At 38.3% G+C, this 15,384-nt stretch overlaps 1 protein-coding gene and 1 long non-coding RNA gene across 3 annotated transcripts in view; both read left to right on the forward strand.

Moving 5' to 3' along the window:
- The window catches only part of LOC126582684 (ribonuclease H2 subunit A-like), a 58,114-nt gene that overhangs the window by 2,086 nt on the left and 40,644 nt on the right, over positions 1-15,384 (forward strand). The window lies entirely within an intron of this gene.
- LOC126582774 (uncharacterized) lies at positions 1,257-13,596 on the forward strand. 2 transcript variants are annotated; one of them, XR_007609585.1, is made up of 6 exons: positions 1,257-2,202; positions 8,346-8,612; positions 9,694-9,767; positions 11,661-11,730; positions 12,192-12,261; positions 13,058-13,596. It is a non-coding gene; the product is annotated as an uncharacterized LOC126582774 (long non-coding RNA). The 2 variants fall into 2 exon arrangements; XR_007609586.1 differs by lacking the exon at positions 12,192-12,261.

The raw sequence follows: 15,384 nt of genomic DNA on the forward strand, positions 1-15,384 counted from the left end.
GTTATAACTAACACAGTTTCTTGGATACATACATATATGCAACTAAAACGCGACATCCATTTTACATCTGCCATGCTAAAGATGGCAGTGGCACGCCTGAGCACCTAAATGTTAACCTTGATTGTGAGCCTCAAGGCCTACACCTAAGGCCCCACAAAGGCACCTCTCAAAGTTAACGCTGTCCTTCTCTTTCAGCCTTGCCCGACGAGCCTTGCCCGAAGAGTCTTGCCCGACGAGTCTTGCCCGACGAGACTTGCCCGACAACGCCCGATAGTGAAGCAGAAGCCCGACATCAGCCCTCAACCTGCGCCAACCTCCAGGGGAGCTGTGTGCTCGTCGGCCAGGAAACATCCCCGACGGAAATTCCTGACGCGAACATGTGAGATGACCTTTTCATCCACACAGTTCTACTTAGTGTTTTCAACCATGTTTACCCTAATTTGGTATTTTGGAGTATCACTTTCCCTTCTAAGCTCATTGTGTTCGAATATTGCATCAAAAGTCATATCCCTCCCAGTGTTTTTAGTCTCGTTTTGTTCCTGCAGATTCAAAGACATTGAAGGAAGAGAAGAGGGAGGAATTGTTTGAGAATTTGAAGGCTGATGAATCCATTGGGTGGGCTGTTAATGTCATAGATTCAAGGGAACTTTCGGCCAAAATGCTAAAGAAGTTAGTATTGACATGGATACTTTTTCCTATGTCTTTGGTTTGTTTTGAGACAAACGTAAGATAAACCTTAATGAAATATCACATGACTCCGCAATGGATCTTCTCACAAAGGTCCTAAACATGGGAGTTCTTCTAACCGAGGTAAACTCGTTGTAGCTTAAAGAGATTACTGGTGATGTACAAGTCTTTTTATGCATATGCATGCTTGTCTCAGCTCCCAAATACTTATGAATTGATCTTACAACATATTTTTTATGAACAAAAAAAGGAGAATGCATGTTCTTGACTCTAAAACACAAAATTGTTGTGAGATATAGTTTTCTGTTGTAAGATCCTGGATTATCTGCCGACGGTAAACTTTTATGCTAACTGACAGAATCCATAATTACTTTAGTCTAAAGAAAGCATGGGAAATGACACTGTAGAAATGAATAGTGTCAATTTAATTACAACAATGCCATTGCTCTAAGGATTTTGCCTGGGCTTTGTTTTTCTTTTAGGTTTAGTTGTATGGGCTTTTTGCAGGTTTGGGCTGTGATTGGGTTGGTGGGTTTTGTTTGTAGTCGGGTTTTTCGGATGATGGCTAACACGGGCAGGCGTAGCCTGCAATGAAGCCCGTGAGAAGAGAGGGGAGGTGTGGTGCGATGCGAGAGAGAAGAGAGACAGGAGTCGTCCGATGGCAGAGAGACGAGAGGTGGGTCGTGCGATGCCTGAGAGAAGAGAGATGAGGACTTCTAGAAGGAAAAATTGGAGGAGAGAGGGAAGGGTAGGATAAGCAAAACAATAGGTAGGGCTGCCCGGAATTTGGGTTTTGTTTTTTCTCGGTGAGCTCTGCTTTAGAGAAACGGTGAGGCAGGAAGGGACGCCTAAAGCTATGGTTGGTTTCAGAGATTTGGTTCCAGTTGGAAGCTATCTTTGCAAGCATTGATGAGGATTTCTCCCAGCTGGCAGGTTGCATTCCTTTCAAAGCTAAGTGTCCCTTTTAAACCGAATTTTCCCTTATTTCACTGTTTCTGGTTTGAACTTGCTTAGAAACCTGTTGTTTTTTCCTGCTTTCTTTTCTGTTTAATTCTGGTTCGGTTCTTCAACTTTTAGTTGGGAGTGCAAGATTTGATTTTAAATTATTAAATAGGGACATCAAAACAGATATTTTGTGCTGCTTTCTTCACTGTCTGATAATACCACTTCCTCTTCATTTCTCTTTTTCTTCCTGTTGTGTTGGTCTTTCAGTGTTATAGCTTCTTTGCCGAAATAGGTTTTCTATTTGTATAAACCTAGGGTTTTGGGTGTTTTGTCCTCCGTGGTAAAATTGCTTCACATAATTTCTGGGGTTGCGATCGACGGTGGTATGTGCTGTGTTTGGTTTTTCTTTTGATTTTTGCTTGATTTGGATGAAATTGTAACCATTGTTTTTTTGGGTTGGTTCTGATCCTGTGCTAGGTTTTCCTCGCTGAGAGGATATTTTTCATTTTGGTTCCTTCGTTGATCAGTCGCAAATTTGGCAGTATCTCTGGTGGTCATCTTATTTTTTGGGTCAATCTCCTTCCGCCAAAAACAATTTCCTTGCTATTGTTAGTACTTTGTTCTCCTTCTTCTTCTTTATTATTATATACCTTCTATTTATTTAACATGTTTGTAAGATTGGTTTATCATTTATGCATGTTTTTATACAATTGTTGCATATTTCATTCATATTTTACATATGTATATGCTTCGCTTTTATCAAGTACGTACTTGAGAGATTGGTAGCTTAATTTTTGGGTGAGTTTTTGTCATCATTTTTTTGTACATCTGGGAACCCCGTTGATAAGTGTTAGATTAGAGTGTGTTTGTAATTTTTTGGAACAAATCAGAGGAATGATTGGAGTTTGGGTAAATTTGATGTTAGGTTAAAATTTCTTTGTAATTTTAGTCTGCTGTGCATTACCCATTCGGAAATCACGCTTGAGCAGTGTGCACCATTGTGCTATTTTGCAAAGTACCAAACCAGGGGAAGAAGATCATTAACACTTTGTTTAGACAAAACTGTTTGTTTTCACCAAAATCACAACAACAACAACAACAACAACAAAGCCTTTTCCCACTAAGTGGGGTCGGCTATATGAATCCTAGAACGCCATTGCGCTCGGTTTTGTGTCATGTCCTCCGTTAGATCGAAGTACTCAAGTCTTTTCTTAGGGTCTCTTCTTAAGTTTTCCTAGGTCTTCCTCTACCCCTTCGGCCCTGAACCTCTGTCCCGTAGTCACATTTTCGAACTGGAGCGTCAGTAAGCCTTCTTTGCACATGTCCAAACCACCGGAACCGATTTTCTCTCATATTTCCTTCAATTTTGGCTACTCCTACTTTACCTCGGATATCCTCATTCCCAATCTTATCCTTTATCGTGTGCCCATACATCCCACGAAGCATCCTCATATCCGCTACACCCATTTTGTGTACGTGTTGATGCTTCACCGCCCAACATTCTGTGCCATACAACATCGCTGGCCTTATTGCCGTCCTATAAAATTTTTCCTTGAGCTTCAGTGGCCTACGACGGTCACACAACACGCCGGATGCACTCTTACACTTCATCCATCCAGCTTGTATTCTATGGTTGAGATCTCCATCTAATTCTCCGTTCTCTTGCAAGATAGATCCTAGGTAGCGAAAACGGTCACTTTTTGTGATCTTCGCTAGATTGCTCCGGTCATTAGTGTGGATAAGTATATAAATGGATAGAATTAGGAAAGCAAACACAAGATGTACGTGGTTCACCCAGATTGGCTACGTCCACGGAATAGAGGAGTTCTCATTAATTGTGAAGGGTTTACACAAGTACATAGGTTCAAGCTCTCCTTTAGTGAGTACAAGTGAATGATTTAGTACAAATGACATTAGGAAATATTGTGGGAGAATGATCTCGTAACCACGAAACTTCTAAGTACCGGAGTGTGGTATCGTCTTGACTTGCCTTATCTGTCTCATAGGTAGATGTGGCATCTTCTCTGGAAGTACTCTTCCTCCATCCAGGGGTGGTATCTGTAACTGGTGGAGATGCACAAGGTAATGTATCAATTTCACTTGAAGCTTACTTGTAGTTTCAGGCTTGGTCAAGCGCGATACAAACCATGTAGTAGGAGTCCCCCAAGTCGCCGGGCTAGGGGATCTGCTGAAAGAGGTGACAGACAAGGTAAGCAATCAGAGCTCCAGCTGATTATTCACATTCTCCCTATCTTGCAGGCAGCATGAAGGATAAAGAGAAGAAAAATGAGAAGAGATGATATGGGATACTTTTGCTTTTGAAGAAGTAACTTTCCACAGGCTTATTCTTGAACCGGGCTGCAGGGTTTTCTGGTTTCCTCCAGAGTATAAGGCCGACTGAAGAATTTGAGGGTCAAAACAAGTCCATCAAATCTAGAGTACGTTCGACCCTGCTGATATGGGATACTTTTGCTTTTGACAGAGTAGTGGATGTATCAGCACGTGTGCTGTTACGCTTGTCTCCACATGCTTCCTTGTATCCTTCTCACTTGCCTTATTTGTTCCTCAGGCAGATGCGATATCTTCCCTGGAAGCATAAGATGTTGAAGATGAGTACTCGAGAGCAATGCCAGGTAAGTAATCAGGTAAGGGGTTCCAGGCAGTCAGTTCCTGGCTGGAAGCTTGATTCCAAGTGCTGACTGATTGCTCTCGTTCTCCTTGTCTTGCAGGTAAGAACAAGGCCAAAGGAAAAGACAGGGAAAAAACATGATATGGGATACTCTTGCTTTTAACCCTGATGATATGAGATATTCTTGCTCTAGTATAGCTTGTTTACAGAGGTATTATCGGAGGGAAAGAAAGCTGAATATTTCGAAAGGCTTCGTTGGGAGTGCCCTCTCAGATAAGAGAAAGGGTTGAGCATTTTTGCAGGTCTGCCTGTCCGTTAAGGATGGAGGTCGACATATATAGGAGTCTCCCTAACATCAAGTAATAATGCTATTCCTTTACCCTGCTTGGTCATAACACGGTAGTGGGAGCTGCCAGCTTCACATGTTTTAACTCTGTCAGAGCACTTTGAAAAAGTGGTCTGTGGTATCTGGAAAGCTGATGTTTCGTGTGAAGATTACAGACAAGCTTTATCCAAGGAGATCCAGCTCTTGAAGTTGGGAAAGTGGTGCCTCTTCGGTTTTCGAACAAGCAATCCTGTCGGGGATCTGGCTCTCGAGATTCGGAGAACGATGCCTCTTCGATTTTTGAGAAAGCGATCCTGCTGGGGGTCTGGCTCTCGAGATTCGGAGAGCGGTGTCTCTTCGATTTTTGAGAAAGTAATCATGTTAGGAGTCTGGCTCTCGAGATTCGGAGGGCGGTGCCTCTTCGATTTTGGAGCAAGCAATCTTGTTGGGAGTGTTTTCTCGAATGTGAGTAAAGGTTGGGCATGTTTGCTAGTCTACCTTGCCACGAAGCACAGAGGTTGACACACAGGGACTTTCCAATTATCCAGCAGTGGTACTGTTCCTTTACCCTCTCTTCGATTTTTGAGAAAGTAATCATGTTAGGAGTCTGGCTCTCGAGATTCGGAGGGCGGTGCCTCTTCGATTTTGGAGCAAGCAATCTTGTTGGGAGTGTTTCTCGAATGTGAGTAAAGGTTGGGCATGTTTGCTAGTCTACCTTGCCACGAAGCACAAAGGTTGACACACAGGAACTTTCCAATTATCCAGTAGTGGTACTGTTCCTTTACCCTCTCTTCAATTTTTGAGAAAGTAATCATGTTGGGAGTCTGGCTCTCGAGATTCGGAGGACGGTGCCTCTTCGATTTTGGAGCAAGCAATCCTGTTGGGAGTGTTTTCTTGAATGTGAGTAAAGGTTGGCATGTTTGCTAGTCTACCTTGCCACGAAGCACAGAGGTTGACAAACCGGGACTTTCCAATTATCCAGCAGTGGTACTGTTCCTTTACCCTTGTGGGTAATAATATGGTAGCTAGACCTTCAAAATTTATGTGTCTAAACTTTGTTAGTGTTGTTTCTTTGCAATTCTTTTACCCTTCTTGGTCAGAGCGATGTAGCGGGAGCTGCAAGCTTCACGTGTCTCAACTTTGTCAGAGAACTTTGATAAAGTTATCTGTGGTACCCATGAGTTACTGTTGCATATGGGAAGTGGGTGATTGAACAGTACGATTCATGTGCTTTCTACTTCGCCAGAAATCTTCGACAGAATGCCCATAATTTCCGCAAAGCTGAGTGTGCGTGTGACAGGTGCTGACAAGGCTTGAAAAGTAGGTGCCTCTTCGATTTCTGAGATCGGCCTTCGTGGTCTCTTAGCAGCCCAGCTTTTGAGAAAGCAAGCCTCTTCGATTTCTGATATCGGCCTTCGTGGTCTTTGAGCAGCCCAGCTTTTGAGAAAGCAAACGCCTCTTCGATTTCTGAGATTGACCCTCGTGGTCTCTGAGCAGCCCAGCTTTTGAGAAAGCAAACGCCTCTTCGATTTCTGAGCAGGCGCCTCTTCGATTTCTGAAGCTTCGTCGAGTGCAGATTTTTATAGGGGCTGACATTAAGTTCCAAAGCACACTTGAATATCCACCAGTAGAAGCTCCATTCTTGTACTTCTAAGATCTTGATTTGTCCGACCTCTTCTCTCTTCAACACCTTTGAAAATGTCTGGCCCCTCCGACCGTCGTGGCTTGAACCTTGTTGAAGAGGCAGCCCCGCCTTCTCCAGACAACATATGGCGCCCATCCTTCGTCTCCCCTACTGGTCCTCTTACCATTGGGGATTCCGTGATGAAGAATGATATGAGCGCTGCGGTAGTGGCCAGGAACTTTCTCACTCCCAAAGATAACAGACTACTTTCCAAACGGTCTGATGAGTTAGCTGTTAAGGATTCTCTGGCTCTCAGTGTTCAGTGTGCAGGTTCTGTGTCTAATATGGCCCAACGCCTATTTGCTCGAACCCGCCAAGTTGAATCATTGGCGGCTGAAGTGATGAGTCTTAAACAGGAGATTAGAGGGCTCAAGCATGAGAATAAACAGTTGCACCGGCTCACACATGACTATGCTACAAACATGAAGAGGAAGCTTGACTAGATGAAGGAATCTGATGGTCAGGTTTTACTTGATCATCAGAGATTTGTGGGTTTGTTCCAAAGGCATTTATTGCCTTTGTCTTCTGGGGCTGTACCGCGTAATGAAGCTCTAAATGATCAACCTCTGATGCCTCTTCCTTCTAGGGTTTTGTCCAGTACTGAGGCTCCGAATGATCCCCCTCCGGTGCCTTCTCTTTCTGGGGCTCTACCGACTGCTGAGACTTCTCCTAAGCAACCTTTGTGAAGTCTCCCTCTTTTTTGTTTATTTTGACTCAAGTATATGTATATATTTGTAACTTATCGGGGATATCAATAAATAAGCTTTCCTTCATTTCAACGTATTGTGTTAAATACACCAAAGCCTTCTTCGCTAAGTTCTTTGAATTTTCTTTTGTTGAAGCTTGTATGTTGAAGCTTTGTGAGTGGAGCATGTAGGTTGAGGTAGTGTTCCCTTAATTTCCCGAGTGAGGAAAACTTCTCGGTTGGAGACTTGGAAAATCCAAGTCACTGAGTGGGATCGGCTATATGAATCTTAGAACGCCATTGTGTTCTGTCCTGTGTCATGTCCTCCGTTAGATCCAAGTACTCTAAGTCTTTTCTTAGGGTCTCTTCCAAAGTTTTCCTAGGTCTTCCTCTACCCATTCGGTCCTGAACCTCTGTCCTATAGTCGCATCTTCTAATCGGAGCGTCAGTAGGCCTTCTTTGCACATGTCCAAACCACCGTAACCGATTTTCTCTCATCTTTCCTTCAATTTCGGCTACTCCTACTTTACCCCGGATATCCTCATTCCTAATTTTATCCTTTCTCGTGTGCCCACACATCCAACGAAGCATCCTCATCTCCGCTACACCCATTTTGTGTACGTGTTGATGCTTCACCGTCCAACATTCTGTGCCATACAGCATCGCCGGCCTTATTGCCGTCCTATAAAATTTTCCCTTGAGCTTCAGTGGCATACGGCGGTCACACAACACGCCGGATGCACTCTTCCACTTCATCCATCCAGCTTGTATTCTATGGTTGAGATCTCCATCTAATTTTCCGTTTAACCGAATGGTGTGTTTTCTTTCTTCTTTGTCCATTTTGCCTAAAACATTTAACCAAAACATGACAATTTCACTGAAAAAAATCCGATTTCCCTACTTTTAAATGAATTAAGCATGTCATTTTAACACCTCCTATAAAATATTTATGTAAACCAACTAAAAATCCGACTTTTTTCCTACTTTTGAATGAATGAAGCATGCAATTTCAACTTTGTCCATGTGGTCTAAACTATTGAATCAAAACATGACAATTTCATTGCAAAAACCCCATTTTTTCCAACTTTTGACTGAATTGATCATAACATTTTAAGGTTTGCATAAAAGATTATATGAGGCAGCTAAAAATCCTATTGTTTTTCTGCTTATTCATTGAATCGAACATGTCATTTCAAATTAGTAGCTCAATTTTCTTTCTGCTGTTACAATTAGTGGCTTAAGTGCCCCATTTTTTCCTACTTTTGAATGAATTGCGCAGAACTGTGAATCGTTTCCTAACAAATCTGTTGAGATATGTTATTTTTGGTTGGAAATTGTGGTTACTGTTGTTAGAAATAGATTGAATTTTTCTGTTTGGTTTTGATTATAGCTTATGTCTTTGAACAAGCATGCTTATAAAGTTGCTGCAAAGTGTTTCCTCCCTTGCTTGACCAGGTAATACAATGTTTCCTCCCTTTATTTCTCTGTTTTGTCTACTATATCCACCAGCCATAAAGCACAAAAGTAGTTCTACTCAACACGCACACGCACACCCAGACACCTCCATAACTGACCACCCGACCTCCATTTCAGCTCAGCTTAGCTCAGATTCAGACCGTCCAAATCAACCACTTTTCCGACCCTTGAATGTCTTAAGGTACTTTTCTGTTCCATTTGGTTCCTTCTTTTGTTGCTTAAATTCATGTGATTAAAGTCTGAAAAAATACAGTGAAAAAGATGCAACTTTTTTATGCCAAATGTGCTTAAAGATTGGACATGTTGTTGAATGTTAGCCATGTAGTTTGAATTGGATATGTGATTGAATATTAGGTATTTAGTTTGAATTGATTTGGATGTGTGGTTTATTGAATTGGAATTTGGATATGAGCTAATTGGAATTGGATATGTTGAAACTTTATATATATCTCAAAAGAAAATAAAAGGAATTCATTCTACATACAGAAGCAAATGATCCAACAATTACATATTTAATTACAACTCCATGAGTGTTTTTGTCAATGATTTGTTGATTTTGTGTGATTTCGGTTGGATGGCTATCGTAAAGTTAATCCTCAACTTTGTTCGTGTATATTGAGAGTAAATTAGAGAGCTAAAAGGTAGTAAAGTTTGAATATTTATGTTTAATGTTGTTTTGAGTTTGGATTAATTTTGTTTGTTTGATATTAGAAATTGAGTGATAGGGAATTGGCACTTTTCTTCAACGTTTAACTCAATTCTAATTTTCTGTTTGGTTTCCAAGAAAATTGAGGGAAAAAAGGGTAGAAGATTAATGAATTCACTGAATTGAGTGCTTTAAGTCCATTTGTGATTGAAGTTATTCCCTTTGCTTTCATTTCTGGTTTTTTTTTTCTTTTGGGTTTCCAGCACGTGGAGCATGGTAAAATAAATTATTTTGATTTTGGAAGTCTACTTTGTTTTTCAGCTTTAGTTCTTGGGGGAACTGAAAATGTGATTTCATGTATGGTGGTTGTATTTGTTTGTCATTTGAAAGCAATTGAAACAGAGAGAGAGAAGGGAGAGGAAAAGGATTTGGTCCTCATTTAATTCTTCTTCTATTACATAGATTCAAAATGTGTTTAGTATCTCATTTCATTGGTGTACCTTTGCTCATTTAACTCAAATTTAATATGATTTGGTCCTCCAATTTCTCTAAATTGCTAACGGATTTATTTTCTTTAGAAATTTCATGAACTCTGGTTGTGGGATGATGCTTGCAGGTGAACTATATGCACGGTATTTTGGGATGAGTTAGGAAGATCCACCTGAAAACAGCATAGAAGATAGAGAACTGGTATGTTGCTTTGTCTTTTTGTTCGATTTTGATGTTTATATGACCATTGTCTTTTCAATTGATAAAAAATCTTCTGTAACTTCTGAAAATTCATGGTCACCATTGAAAAAAATTGTAATTTGTTCTTGGCCATCATATTTCAAATCAAAATTGGTTATGTCATGAACAATTCAAATGTTCAGTTCTTTTATTTCAGAGCAATATTTTTTCTTTATTGGTTTATGTAGATCAGGTTGCGTTCGATAGTTGATGGATTCATGCCTAGAATCCTACTACTAATTTTGGCCTACAGGCTTGACCATTATTTACAGCAGAGATGTTTTGAGATTAAGAGACCTTAGGAAACTATCATACAAGACTATACTTACAATTGAATATCGTTTTTCGAGTTCATAAGAGGAATGTGTTTATGGAAGTTAATATCTTCTTTTTCTTTTGGTGGTTTTCTCACTAGGAAATGCTCAAGTTCTATCATATATTTTTTGTTAATTGAGTTTTGATTTTCACAGTAATTGTACAACCTTGTTCCATCATGATCAAATCTGCCTCGCAGATCTTCCTTCTGTGCCTCCTTCAAAACTCCTATGGTGAGTTCCAAAATATACCCCCAATTGTATTTTCTCTCTCTGTATGCGCTTTTGGGAGGTTCCAATTTCTTGCGTTCTTAAGCTTATGCCTCCGAAGGCACCTTAATTTTGTGTTTAATTTGGGTTTTCTTTTGTTATGAATTCTGAATTTTGTCTTTAATTTGGGTTTTGTGGGTTTAGAATTTAGAATTTGTAAATAATTAACTTTAATTTTGTCTATTATTATTGGGTTTGAGTAAATTTCAACCTTTTGTCTTTGTTCTTTATACTTTTGAGTTCCATATATTAAATACCAGGTTTTTTTTTTCATTTAGCATCTTATGAATTTTATGAATTACAGCTTCTGCAGTATTTTCCAAGTACATTTTATATACATCCACGGTACGCGCACATGCAATGTCACACAAACACTGTCATGTACTTATACACACAACATATACAATATATACTCGCACACTTATGCCTTTTTTTATCACTTGGAAGCTTTTGTTGTTTTTTGTCAGCAATACAATATACTCTTACACGCTTATGCAGCCCATGCACTCAGAGACACAGTACACACATTGTTGTTTTTCCTTATTTGATTATTGGGATGCCAAAATTTTAAGAATTTCTGTTTAATTTGATTATTTGGTATACTCAGTTAGTTAAGGCTGTTCTTAACTTTCTGTTTCCTGATTGAATTTGTTTTGGGTGCACGGTTTGAGGGTAGGGTTGAGGGAACAAATGTGTTGGCTGCAGAGAGAGGCTGGGGTTGATGGATTGTATCTCTCTCTCTCTGTCCCATCTCTTCTTCTATCATTTACCATTTCCTTCCATTTGCGATTGTGTTGGGGGTTTTGTTTGTAGTCTGTGATTCTACGTGTGGTTGTTTATTTTTACTTGATCTGAATGCACGTCCAATTGCTTGCCTGCGCACGTCCAATTCATTGATTGCAAAGCAAAATAAACTGGTTGGAGTATCTTCTAATGGGCTCCTGCAATCTTTATAATTACTCTGTTATTTCCTTTAGTTATGGCTATCTGACTTTCTTTTAAATTTTCATAAATGTTGTTCCAATGGAATCAAGTGCCAAAATTAGAATAAACATTCTTTAGTCAAGTTGGACACTTATCCATATAATGTTTGGTTCAGGGATCCCTTATACAAACATAATCTTCAAATGTATTTCAATCAGACTTCACCCTCATGGTTTAATAAGTGTGAAAACTGTCTTAACTATACAATTGGTAGTCTTACTTAGTTTATTGAATCCGTTTGTTAACGGTTTGAATTCTTACTGTGAATCTCACTCATTTTTTGCAGTTTAGATTAGACTCTCATCACATCATTATAATCTGCTCTTGCTGCTGCGTGCATTTGAATCAACACTTTGGTATGTCACCTGAACTTAAATGCATTATTTTCCCATTCTTTCTGTTTAAGGCACCACGACTTTATGATTTTTTGATTGATTGATTGTAAAGCAAAATAAATTGGTTGGAGTATCTTCTAATGGGCTCCTGCAATCTTGATAATTACTCTGTTATTTCCTTGAGTTATGGGTATCTGACTTTCTTTTTAATTTCCATATATGTCGTTCCAATGGAATCAAGTGCCAAAATTAGAATAAACATCCTTTAGTCAAGTTGGACGCTTATCCATATAACGTTTGGTTCAGGGATCCCTTATACAAACATAATCTTCAAATGTATTTCAATCAGACTTGACCCTCATGGTTTAATCAGCGTGAAAGCTGTCTTAACTATACAATTGGTGCGTTATAGTCTTAGTTAGTTTATTGAATCCATTTGTTAACGGTTTTAATTCTTACTGAATCTCACTCATTTTTTGCAGTTTAGATTAGAGTCTCATCACATCATTATAATTTGCTCTTACTGCTTCGTGCATTTGAATCAACACTTTGGTAAGTCACCTGAACTTAAATGCATTCTTTTCCCATTCTTTCCGCTTGAGGCACCACCACTTTATGATTTTTTGATTGATTGTGTTTGGTTTCATCGCATTATCTTATTCATTTGCTTTCTGCTTTGTTTTTCATTCTTGGTTGTCTTGGTCATTGTCTCATTTTTCCAGAGGTCAGATGGTTTGACTTAATTTTTTATTGTTTTAATTATGTTTGCGCAATTATGTTATTGTTTCAAAGTTCCTTGCTATCTCTGTGATTCTGGTTTAACCCAATGTTCTTAATTCTTTATCGGATGTTGTTGGGCATTTAATCTCTGTTATTCTGTTATTGGTTGGTTGGTGTTTTCGTTTGGTTTTCTAATAGTGAACTGTCTCATCCTCCCCAAAATGCTTTAACATGTTTGGTTGATAACTGCACTCTCTAAACGAACTGGACATTTTTACCTTCCATATTTAACAAAACGAGCAGCCTTTTAACAATGCAGGAATGCAACTAAGATATTAAGGAAAAGTCATGGATGTTTACATTCAAACTACAAGTATCATTTGATCATAAATAATTAAATCATGCATTTTCTTTATCAGCCATCCCTTCAAAATTTGATCCAAAACACTGTCAAAATGCATTTTGATTGTGTTTTCTTTAGCTGTTATCTAACTTTTGCAAATCTTCTGCATTTACATTATTAATTTGAGTTTTTAAGATTTTTTACGGTGTTATTTTTCAACCTACAAGCTAAAAGATATTTTAAAAAAAACATAAATATTAACGCTGTATTTAATTTTTGATCCAGGCTAAATAAAATGGTGTGCGAGATTGATCGAAGAGAGCAACAAATTCTAGGAGTGGTAGTAAAAAATTTAAGGAAACTGGTTAAGGCTCGACACGATGAACGAAATCAAGGGACATTAGTGAGATATTATGACACTGCCCCGGGACCAAGTACAACGAGAGCAGCAAAAATACAAAAAACAAGAATGGGTTTGCGTGTTTATGGTAGGGGTGCAAACAAAAAACAAATTGGTGGTCCATACCATGTATCCACCTGCAAATCGTAGTAATCCGCCAAAAGAAAAGGTTTTGTTGGATAAAAAACCTTTGCAAAGTTTTTTGGGGTTTTTCAGTGGGATTTACAGCTTTGCTCGCTGGAAAAAAGTTGGAGTTCTGTTGCTCTTACTTGCCTTTGCTGCAACGGCTGTTTGGGTTTTGAATGTCTAAAGACAGGACGGGTTTTAGATAAGATTGACACAATGTAAACTTTTTTTGTTCGGTCATAAGGGTGATAATGTAAACAATTAAGCCTTTAACTGTTTTAAGGAAGTGTTGTGAATACTTTTTTTTGCACTTTTTTGGTACACTTCTATCTCACTAATGAATGTTTTTTGCTGACCCTTTTATCATTTTAAGGATAAAGTATTGTTAATACTCTTTTTTCACCTTTTTGCTGCAGTTCTATCTTTCTGATTAATGTTTTTAGCTAGCAATAACCTTATTGTGCTAGAATTATGTTTCTCTCCTTAAATTTGTATGCCATTTCTATTGTTGTTAATAGGATCCTTTAGTTAATATTTTTTTGCAGGTTATACACTTTTAAGGCGGTTGTTGTTCTTGATGTTTTGGTTTTCTAAGTGAGCGGGCTGTTCTCATCAACGAGTATTTTCAATTGTGTGCCTCTTACTTTTTTTGGCGTAACTTTAAGCTATGATTTTTGGTGCCCTAATGATTTTTTTATCATAATGCATATAAAAACCTTTGACTTTGGTGCTTCTATTGAAGCGAGAAAAACTCATATCTCACTTTTACAATTTGATCAGTGGTTGTTGATCAAATTTACCTAATTCTTTTACTAAGAATTTGGTTTTACGTACTCCATTCATTTTTCTTCATATAAGTAAATAAAAATTGCATCATCAAACTAATTAGAATTATTCAACTTATGGATGAGTTGGCATTGTTAAGTGGTCGTACTTAAACTCAAAACATGTTGGAGTATTTCTTTCATTAATAATTTGTATCAAACTCAACGTTTCATAAGAGTCTAAACTGAGAGCTTTGTGAAAAACAATGAAACTAGATCACACCATTTTATATATATTTTATTACATTGCTTATAACACAGGTCAATATTTTGTAAACTAGAGAAAAAGTCCATTATGCTGTCTTAAGTATTGCTAAAATTGTTTTATCAAGTGAAATGTAGTTGACGAATACAAAAAATTAACTTAGGAAATCTTAATGATGATTGTTCATGTCACCCTGTTGATAAGTGTCTCCAATGTGATGGATATTTTGTGATGTAAAAGTGTTAGTTTGATGTTGGATTCTTGGTGAACATGTGCTATCCCAAGTGATGGAATCGCATCATGGATTTCTATGTTTCCGTAAACAGATTTAATGAAAATGTTTTCCAACATCTACGAAAACAGACATGGTGAACACAAACTTTAATCTTCAAACTTTCTCAGTGTTGCAGTATCTGGTGATTTAGTTTATCCTGTTAGCCTATTGTAAGATCAACCAAAAATGTTTTGCCTGTTCTTATTGTTTTGCATTATATGCTTTTTTATTGTTAGATCAATTGTGATTTTGTATTATTCGTGTTTGTCCGTGTTAAATTGTTCATGTACATTCACTTTTGCATCTAATTAGTCAACCGACAACAAAATTTAAACGTTTTAAATCCTGATCATCTCTATTTAAGACAATGCATTTTTTTTTCTAACCTAAAAGCGTTTGATGCATGCCCTTTCTTTAAAGTATTGAAACATACATCGTTCCAATTGTATATGTGTTTATATTTTCTCTTTCTTTCTGTAGCTTCTATAACTACTGTTTTAATCCTTGCGGTGATGTATTACTGCTCGATTGGATTTATGTGCAGCTGCAATCCCGTCTCTATATTGGTTAGATTTCTGCAACTTTAAAGAACCATCACCTTCTTCGTTTCTGCTTGCTTTTTTGTGGCCTTGCACATGCAATCATCCATGAATCCTTCTTGGATCGTGGTTCCTTTCTTATTTGATATTTATCCTGCTGCTCTTTATCTCTGTTTTTTTAGCAATCATTGCATGCTTTATCCATACTTTTTACCGTTGCAACGGGAAACAACGCTGTCCAGAG

Source organism: Malus sylvestris, chromosome 2 (assembly GCF_916048215.2).
Source record: "Malus sylvestris chromosome 2, drMalSylv7.2, whole genome shotgun sequence".
NCBI classification, from domain to species: domain Eukaryota; kingdom Viridiplantae; phylum Streptophyta; class Magnoliopsida; order Rosales; family Rosaceae; genus Malus; species Malus sylvestris.